The sequence below is a fragment of the Pan paniscus genome, chromosome 5 (genome assembly GCF_029289425.2).
Source record: "Pan paniscus chromosome 5, NHGRI_mPanPan1-v2.0_pri, whole genome shotgun sequence".
NCBI lineage: Eukaryota > Metazoa > Chordata > Mammalia > Primates > Hominidae > Pan > Pan paniscus.
The window spans coordinates 156,253,677-156,264,176 of NC_073254.2; the positions used below are offsets into that span (position 1 = coordinate 156,253,677).

The 10,500-nt window shown below is 43.2% G+C and overlaps 1 protein-coding gene across 9 annotated transcripts in view; it reads right to left on the reverse strand.

The window, feature by feature from the left end:
- The window catches only part of BCLAF1 (BCL2 associated transcription factor 1), a 33,140-nt gene extending 24,226 nt beyond the window's left edge, over window positions 1-8,914 (reverse strand). For 7 of the 9 annotated variants that reach the window (XR_008625787.2, XM_055114149.2, XM_055114147.2 and 4 more), the window contains exon 1: window positions 6,932-8,914. The gene's annotated coding sequence lies outside the window, so the exon portion shown is untranslated. The remainder of the gene's footprint in view (window positions 1-6,931) is intronic. The other 2 variants (XM_055114148.2, XM_034962916.3) reach the window with 1 other exon arrangement.
- Between the last annotated feature and the right edge of the window lie 1,586 nt (window positions 8,915-10,500).

A 10,500-nucleotide genomic window follows, 5' to 3' on the forward strand; every position in this document is an offset into this window, starting at 1 on the left:
ATTTCAGGGAAGGAAAAACTAATTCAGGAAATAGGAAACTTTTAACCGTAAAAGCTTAAAATTCAACTTTTTTGTAAACCACAATGCAGTAGCGTATCATGAAACTGACAGCATCTTTTTAACTACTTGAATTCTAATTTTAGTAATTTGAGCCTTAAAAAACATATGATATGTCGTTCCATCAGAAAATTCCAACGTAGCTAACATAATGCCATCTTGGTAGCGGGGCAAGGTAGCACAAGCCTGTAGTCCCAGCTACTTGGGAGGCTGATGCAGAAGGATCACTTGAGCCCAGGAGTTTGACGCTGCAATGCACTGTGATCACACCTGTGACTAGCTACCGCACTCTAGCCTTGGCAACACAGCAAGACCCCATCTCAAAAAAAAAAAAAAAAAAAAAAAAAAAAAAGGTAATCTGTAGTTAATTTTCATAATGCTCTACTTTATAACATCTAAAATATGAGTTTAATGCTCTGCTACTTATTCTCTTTTGGTACTTCCTTTCACACAATTTAGTTTCATGTGAAACTGATTTTTAAATCCACGTTAACAGCCATCATAGTAACTTTAAATTCTGTGCCTAAAAGCATCTTGATACATCTACATTCAAATAAAAGAACAGTCAGCAATGAAACTTTTATCTACTGAAAGTCAATATTCTTCCTAAAATAATTTTTCATTAATCTGTAAATAAACTTTGCACAAAATATTCAAGTTACCAATACTGAAAAGTTTAGCTTTATGTATATTCACATCAAGTATGTGCAAAGGATAGTCAAAAGCACCAGGCGAACAGAAACTAAGGAATACAAGATTAATATACATCAGCACTCAAAGAATTCATGAACAAGTTTAAATGGAAATCTGTAACTCTTACCAAGATCCAATTTTAAAAATAAAACGAGACTGGAAATACAAAGAAGTAATGGTAACATTAAACTGGTGAATCAAGAATAGCGTCTCCTAAAATATCCATGGCCCTCCAACTGGGGAGAGATTTGAGGTTCAGCCTAGGAAGGAGGAATCGGAACCTATTAAGGGAAACACTAAAAAAGTAGCAAAGTCAAAAAGCCAAGCAAGATTGGGTACAAAAACAAAGGATTTCTAAAGGACATATAAGTTTAGTTTTTAAAATATCAAAACCCCAAGTGGCCAGAGAAAAAAATGGCAATCTTCTAAACTGGAGTACTGTTATAAAACTATTCTGACCTGGAAAGTCATTACTACTGATTCACTCCTAGAAGTGGTACAAGGCTCATTTTAGCTAACACTTCCCTAAACAATTCCAAAAGGCTAATTTATATATATATACATATATATGTGTGTGTGTGTGTGTGTATATATATATATATATATATATATATATATATATATCCAGAGAAGACCCAACTGCCAGATCTCTTTACTCCGTCATGGTATTTTGAAGTTCAAAGAAAATAAACACTAGATATAAAAAACTGACAGAACAGGGAATACAGGCTGTTAGACCAGTGGATATACATTCCTGTTCACAATCTATAAATATATTCAAGTATCCACACCAATAACTCAAATAATACACAAAATGTAACATACAATAAATAAGTCAGTATCAAAGACTGATTAGTTCAACTAATTTTTAAAAAATGAAAGTCTATATACAAAGCACAATGCTAATTACTACAGGAAATATATCTATGTAAGTGGTCCCTGCCTTCCAAAAACCAAATCGAGAACAGTTATCAGCAACAAATCATAGTAAACTAAACATCTAAATACCAACCATGTGCCAAGAACTGTGCTAGGTGACTTAAAGTAAATAAAATAATCTCATATTTGATCCTGATAATCTCATGAGCTACATATTAATCCCATCTTTCAAATACAGAGAACCCTAAACTTTCCAGATAACTTGAGATAAGTGCCTTACATGCCAGGCACTACTATTCTAACGTTGAGAATACAGCATTTTAAGTTAAGACTTAAGCTCCCTACTCTCTTGAAGCTTTCAGAAAGGGGAAGACAGAAAACAAGAAAAAAATCAAATAGTGGCAAGTGCCACATTGGAGGGGGGGAAAAAGTACAAGTTAACATGCAGAGGAGGTGGGCAGGGGGACTACTTACTTAGGTGGATCCTTGGGCCCTCTTTAAGGAGGTAACATTTGGGCCTAAAGACAGGGAACACTGCAAAGATTCACAGAGGGAAGAGCATACTAGGCAGAGGACACAAACTTAGCAAATTCAGGACAGAAAGACCAATAAGAAGGTTGAGACAACGTGATCAAGGAGTTGAGGGTATGAAATAGGGCAGCAGGAGGAGGAATGGACCAGATGAAATAGCATCTAGTAGATCATCAAAAGGGATCAGGATTTTACTCGGTTGAGAAACCCTTGCAGGGTTTTTGCTTGGGTGAGTCACTCATCTGATTTACATTTTAAGATGGCTGCTATATAAAAAATAAACAGCAATGAAAAAAAGAGGCAAATCCAAGATGTGGTTTGTCAAAATGACTTGTTAATGGATTGTTAGGGGTGTGAAGTACAGAGAGTGAGGAAAAATGAAAAATCACTAGTGCCCTTAAATTCTAGGTTTTAGATTCAAGCATCTGGGAGAAGGACAAGTTTGGGAGAGAAAACAAAAGATGTGTTTGCCGTTTTTCGTGCCCACAGTCGGAGTGTAAATGGTTAATCCAAAATTTGACTGAAATCTCCTGACTCCAAATCCGGTGCTCTCTCTTCAATACCGTAAAAGGTGCTTGATGTTTCCAAAACCCAAATACAAAACTGAAAATGCCAAATTAATCTTCCCTTTATTACAACCAAGATCATTTGTTAATAGATTCCCACTTGTATACAGAAATAAGGAATGAATTGCCATATGTATCTTTAGCCAATTGACAGACCAACCAATGAGGAACACAGGATAAAATAAAGCAGGTTTTATTTTTAAAAATAAGGTTCTTAAATATCTAAACAGAGCCTATCTTTCATGAAATAATACATAATGACCAGCTAGAACATAAGTGATCAGAAACCAGCTAGAAAACAATTTATCAGGCCAGGAATGGTGGCTCACGCCTGTAATCCCAGCACTTTGGGAGGCCGAGGTGAGCGGATCCTGAGGTTAGGAGTTTGAGACCAGCCTGGCCAACATGGTGAAACCCCGTCTCTACTAAAAATACAAAAATTAGCCAGGCGTGGTGGTGCACGCCCATAGTCCCAGGTACTCCAGAGGCTGAGGCAGGAGAATCACTTGAACCCAGGAGGCGGAGGTTGCAGTGAGCCAAGATTGCACCACTGCACTCCAGGCTGGGCAAGAGAGAGGCTGTCTCAAAAAAAGAAAAAAAATGATCAGAGCAAAGTAACTGGGTTCAACAAAATACCCAAGACAAAGCCACCCAAAATGAATTCTTTAAGATTACTATTTCAAGCATACTTGATCCCAGTCTTCATTTTAGCAGGCTCAAGGAGTTTGGTCCCCAGATTGTTGTAAACAAAGTAATGCTATTTCCATCTTTTCAAATCCTAAAAATATAGCCCATGACTATTATTCCAGTAGACTAGATTCAATTCCTGGCTCAGCCATTAACTAGCTGCCCAACACTGAACAAGTTACCTTAATCTGTCAGCTTCAAATTCTGCAGGTGTTTTTTTGTTGTTGTTGTTGTTTTAAAGACTACTAATGGTACTTCCTCACAAGTACAGGGTTAAATGAACTAAGTAAGGCATGTAAACAGCTTAGTTTAATGTTTGGCCCGTGGTATACAATCTAGCATTAGCCATCATTATTGGTAACCCTTGTTTAGGCAGCCTTTCTGCAAGCTAACCACGTTTACTTAAAATGATTCTTGCATGTAAGGTTACCTAATATTTTTGATACAGCATTAATCAGCATCATTTAGAAGTCTTTCTAGACATGCTTAATAAAATGGGCTGGGTGCGGTGGCTTACACCTGTAATCCCAACACTTTGGGAGGGCGAGGCGGGCGGATCACCCGAGGTCAGGAGTTCGAGACCAGCCTGGCCAACATGGCAAAACCCCGTCTCTACTAAAAATATAAAAATTAGACGGGCGTGGTGGCGGGCGCCTGTAATCCCAGTTACTCTGGAGGCTGAGGCAGGAGAATCGCTTGAACCCATGAGGTGGAGGTTGCAGTGAGCCATGATCATGCCACTGCACTCCAGCCTGGGTGACAGAGCAAGACTCCATCTCAAAAACAGAAAAACTAGCCGGCCTTTGTGGTGTGCCCCTGTAATCCCATGTAATCCCAGCTACTGGGGAGGCTGAAGCACAAGAATCACTTCAACCTGGGAGGCAGAGGTTGCAGTCAGCCAAAATCACGCCACTGCACACCAGCCTTGGCGACAGAGCAAGACTGTGTCTCAAGAAAAAAAAAAAAAATTAGCAGGACATGGTGGCGGGCCGGCGCCTGTAGTCCCAGCTACTTGGGAGGCTGAGACACGAGAATCGCTTGAACCAGGGAAGCGGAGGTTGCAGTGAGCCGAGATGGCGCCACTGCACTCCAGCCCGGGCTACAGAGCGAGTCTCTGTCTCAAAAAAATAAATAAAATTAAAGTGTTTGAAAACTCTAAAATATTACACAAATATAATCTAGTATTATCTTCGTGTTAGTATATTCGTTGGTTTTCAGCCTTAGGGACAGTCAGATAAAATATTAAATGCTATGACTGAGGTAACACTTATTACCTGAGTATAAACAATTAACAAATTCATATCAAACAAGTACCCAGAGATTTTAGCTTCTTAATTCCCTCTTCTACTTATTTGGTAAATAACAAATCACTGTAAATTACACAGCTGAATTCAGCTAGTGTGCAACTACTGATTTCCAACGTAGTTTCCAGCAACTCCCAAACTAAGTCCTATGTAGAACTGATAAAACTTTTCTCCATTTCTAAGTCTTCTCATCACATAGTTAACCTCGTACAGCTTGCTGCCCACAAAAGTTGTTTAATAAATTCAACCGAGGCCAGGCGCAGGGGCTCATCCCTGTAATCCCAGCACTTTGGGTGGGCCAGGCGAGTGGATCACCTGAGGTCAGGAGTTCGAGACCAATATTGTGAAACTCCGTCTCTACTAAAAATACAAAAATTAGCCCAGTGTGGTGGCGGGCGCCTGTAGTCCCAGCTACTCGGGAGGCTGAGGCAGGAGAATCGCTTGGACCCGGAGACGGAGGTTGCAGTGAGCCGAGACTGGGCCACTGCACTCCTGCCTAGGCGACAGAGCGACATTCCGTCTCAAGAATCAGTCAATCAACCAGACCTGAGCCTACCAGTGAGTAGTACTTTTTACACGTCTGTCACCAAGTCTTATACTACCACTGTTCCTCAAAGTCAAGAAGGGCTCTGGCTAAACAGTTTCCTTTGCCACCATTTTAATTACCTGAATTAAACAAGATATTTCAGTATTCACCACAATGTACTGGCTGAAATATGAAATCACTAAGAGAAGGTGCTCCAAGGTTGTTTACCATGAGCTACCTTTTTTAAGTGACAAGGTCTCGCTCTGTTGCCCCCGCTGGAGTGCAGTGGGACGAGCACAGCTCACAGCAGCCTCAAACTCCCGCCGAGGGGCCACTTTTTCCCTCCCATCAAATTACCTATCCTGAATTGGTCATGATCAAACAAAAATACAAAAGCCTTGTAGCAGTTTTTCCTACGTAAAGGTTATTTACTGCCTGAACAGTATCCTAACCATTCCAACTAAAGTCAAACTGAAATGAGAATTCACAAGAGGAACAAGAAATTTTGTTTTGCTTTGTAACACCAAAAAATTTAAGAGGCTGTTGCAGTGAGGTACAAGTCTGAAGTAGCTCACCTTTTTCGTCAGTGTTAGCCACACTTGCTTTCAACTTCAGTCTTAATTTTTTTCCAGTTCTAAAATGCTTTTTAAAAAAGTCTGAGGTAGCAAAGTAGCTGCTGGTACTTCAGCTTGATTCTGAAGAAATAAATCTTAAATGCGAATCAAGCCAACTCATGAATTTAAAATGAAGGCAAAGTCCAATTCGCCACTCCCACCCATTTCTCACACCAGCTGTCCACCAATCGTGGCTGCAACATTTCTGACACGACTAAATGGGCTGAATCACTTGAAAAGACTCGGCTTCGCTAGTACTCATGAAGAACCGCACTTTCAGCCGGATAGGGCAGGGCCACGCTCAGAACCACCAGCTAAGACCCAATCCTCTCGCTAGGGAACCGTAACGAGGCAACCAGCACCAGTCAACAGCGCGCGCTCGCTTCAAAACAGCAGGTTGCCGGGGGTACCGAAATTAACTCCAGAGAACCAGGGTCAGCAGCGAGAGGCAGAACAGAGCACTAAAACCTAGTAGCATCACAAAAACGAGGCATTAACTGACGGGTGGTCTGAAGCCGGAGGGCAGTTTTAAAGACCACGCGAAAAGGGGTAGACCTACTCAACGCACTTTGCTGCGGGTCACAGTTATTTTCTCAAAACCCCACAGGCCACGAAGAAAGGTGGCAGTCCCAGCCAATGAGAGGCGGACACAAGTTGCACCTCCAGCGGCCGTCGGCGCCAAAGGCGGGGGAGAGAAAAATGAACGAGCGCGCGTGCGCGGAGCGTTCAGTCGGGCGCGCGCAGAGGTACGGGCTGAAGAAATGGGGGAAGGGTGGAAGAGGAAGATATGCGCACGCGCACGGGAGGCCGCGCGGGCTGTGGGTCTCGAGGCAGGTTCGCAAACACGCGCGCGCCCGCCGTTAGCACTGCTCAGCGCCCCCGCCCGGTCTTTTCGGCCCGTAGTGCCTCGAAAACCTGAGGGAAGCTAACGAAAAAACGCATAAATAACGGCGCAACGTCTCCTTGGTTCTCCTTTCGCCGCCAACCCGACACCACCCACAAAAGAGTCAAAAATATGGCCTGTCCTCGGTCTTCACTGCCCCTTGAGTAACTTGAATACAGCGCGAGGCCTACCTGACACGCCGAATCGCGGTTCCGGGGATTTATCTCCGTTGCAACCACACAGCGGCCATTTCCCGACTCAAGAACGCGAGGAAAACCATAGAGCTACCTTCGACGCGCTAGCTCGTCTCCGTCACTTCCGATCTGGGGCGTGGCCTCGGGTGCCGCTAAATATGCGGGCAAGCCCCGCCCACCCTTCCGCTCCGGTCCGGCTTCCTGGCTGCTATTAAGATGTTGCCTGCGGCCTTCTGGGAAGTCGCGTGGCTGGTCTCGCGCGAAGATGTGACGGCTCCGCCCTCTGGCCCGTAGCGACAGCCTTGGCCGGAGAGGCGGTAGAGTGGGGTGGGTGTTTTGTCAGGCCTGAGTTAGCGTCGCCATAGGGCGCTTTTCGCTGGTGTCTCTGCCTCGTTCTGAGTAGACCCCCTAGACCTCACCGCCGCCCCTGCGTTTTACCTCAGTAAGCTCGTCTGGTCTGTTCTTTCTGTGGGGCCGGCTCAGACCAGGCAAAAAACAAAAAGACAATCCCACACTGAGGAAAAGACCAGGAGGCAAGACGTGGCTGTAATTGCAGACACGCTGCTCCCTCAGCCAGCAAGCGCCACTTTTCCTCTTGGACGCCTAACTGGAGATTAGAAAATGTGGCTTTTGGTTTGCTATTAAATTCGGCAGACGCACTTAGTTGAAAAATGGCCACGATCTAAATCCCTTTCGTGGCGTCTGATCAAATCGAAGCTCAAGCCGCAGCAGCCGGAAACCTCTTAGGCTGCTCGCGCCAAAGAAGGCCGCCCTTCTGGCGGCGTGATGACAGCTTTACCACATCGACAACGTTGGCATAGGCATGAAAAAATAAAGAGCACGAAGCAGTTGAGCTTTCAGCCTGTGACGATGATTTGTGGCAGCCGAGGAACACAGCCCAACGTAGCTTGGTTGTCCAGAATTATAAGTCAGATTATAAATAGGCAAGCCACATTCGATTTGAATAGAATTTAAATAATAGCCGTAGCACATTTTGCATTAATACTTCTCCGGGCTGCACTTTCTTAGGGCCTAAAACCGCTATTGCTTTGATGTTTAGAGATGTTAACTACCTTGATGGATTTCAGACTTGTAATTAGCAACCAGGGTGTCAGTGAGTGAATCGAAACTAGGATTGGGCCCTGGTTGTGAATTTATCACTGTGCTTAGAGCATTCTTTCTTCACAGTCCAGTTTACCAGCTGAACTAGAAAAACGACAACATTTTCATGGAGTGAATCGTAGGTTTTTTATTGTACAGTCTGTCCCTCACCCCATTACCACCTCAGGATGTGGACACAGAAATCTTTGGCCTTTTTGTTGTGCCCTGATGTCCCAAGCATTCGCAGTTTCTCAGTAAATATTTGTTGAGTGAATGAACTATATTTAAAAAAAAAAAAAAACTAAGGGCTCAATACACGTCTGCTATTCTGCATGTATTGGGAGTCGGGGCGCTCCCAATACATGCTGTTATTCATTTATTCAAAATACCCCAAATTGCAGGCTAGGATATTATCTTCGACCTCCCTCTGCAATTCTATTGCACATGTGTTGAAAATGAAGTCATCTATTTGAGGCAATATAACTGATTATGATTTTATTTACATAACATGAGGTAGTAACAAAGGAGATCCTTTGGAACAAAGCCTTTAGTAAGTGGAAGTTATACAGACTTCCCTTGAAATAGATCCATTTGATACGCGATGCTTTCCCAATCTACAAAGTAGGAGGTTCTTGAATTTAGATGTTTTATGCACATTCTTATTTTCAAAACCTGAAATTTCCACCATTACGGATTCATTCTTTGTAATAAATTTTTTTTCCTATTAAAATACAAACGCCGAAAAGAGCAGAGGAAAAAAGAGCCATTTAACAAATGGGCATTGCAGAAAAATAGAACATTATCTCAAGAAGAAATACAAGTTGTAAACAAATGACCAAACTGCTAAAAAGATACAAAAAGAATGCTGAGATAAATTAGTAAGCTGATTTTAATTTTTTTTTTTAAAAAAAACAGAGTCTCGCTCTGTCGCCCAGGCTGGAGTGCAGTGGCGCCATCTCGGCTCACTGCAATCTCTGCCTCCCAGGTTCAAATGATTCTCCTGCCTCAGCCTCCTGAGTAGCTGGGACTATAGGTGCGCACCACCACGCCTGGCTAATTTTTGTATTTTTAGTAGAGATGGGGTTTCACCATATTGGTCTTGAACTCCTGACCTCATGATCCACCCACCTCGGCCTCCCAGAGTGCTGGGATTACAGGTGTGAGCCACTGTGCCCTGCCTGGGTCAAATATTTCTGTTTTTAGATCTTTGAGGAATCGCCACACTGCCTTCCACAATGGCTGAACTAATTTACACTCTCACCAACAGTATATCGAATTTCTTTTTCTTCACAACCTCGCCAGCATCTGGTATTTTTTTGACTTTTTAAGAGTAGCCATTCTGACTGGTATGAGATGATATCTCATTGTGGTTTTTATTTGCTTTTCTCTCATGATCCGTGATTTTTTTTTTCTGTTTTTTTGGTTTTTTGGTTTTTTTGAGACAGAGTCTCCCACTATCGCCAGGCTGGAGTGCAGTGGCACGATCTCAGCTCACTGCAACCTCCGCTTCCCGGGTTCAAGCGATTCTCCTGCCTCAGCCCCCCGAGTAGCTGAGACTACAGGCGCACACCACCACGTCCGGCTAATTTTTGTATTTTTAGTAGAGACTGGGTTTCCCCATGTTAGCCAGGATGGTCTTGACCTCTTGATCCACCCGCCTCGGCCTCCCAAAGTGCTGGGATTACAGGTGTGAGCCACAGCGCCCGGCCTGATACCATTATAATAATTGGAAAGATTAGAGAGGATGATAGGGAAGGGAAGAATGAAACAGATTGGGAAAAGGGAAGGAAATCAGGAATTCCATTTTGAATATATTAGGCTTGATATGTGTGTGAAACTTTCAAGTACAGAGGCAAGGTGTGAAGTTAAATGTGTGCATCCGTGGTTCAGAGGTGAGTTCTAGCCAAGAGATAAAGCAAAAAGATTATATTTAGAATTATTGGATGAGGCTTGGCGCATTGGCTCACACCTGTAATCCCAACAATTTGGGATGCCAAGGCAGGAGGATGGCTTGAGCCTAGGAGTTCAAGACCAGCCTGAGCAACATAGGGAGACCCCGTCTCTATTAAAAGTTTAAAAATTGGCTGGGTGTGGTGGTGCACAACTGTAGTCCCATCTACTTGGAAGGCTGAGGCAGGAGGATTTCTTGAGCCCAGGATGTTGAGACTGCAGTGAGCCATGATTGCACCACTGCACTCCAGCATGGGTGACAGAGCGAGACCCTTTGTAAAAAAAAATAAAATAAAATAAGATAAAATCACAGGATGAGAAATATAGGGAGACAAGAGAAGACAGCCTAGGAGTGAACCCTAAAGAATCCCAACATTTAGAGATTTGTTAAAAGAGGAGGCGGAGCCAATAAAGGAGACTGAGAACAGCCTATGAAGTAGGAAATAAGTGAAATCAAATGTATTGGTTGTCTACTGCTGCGTAATGAATGACCCCAAATTTACCAGCTTAATGTT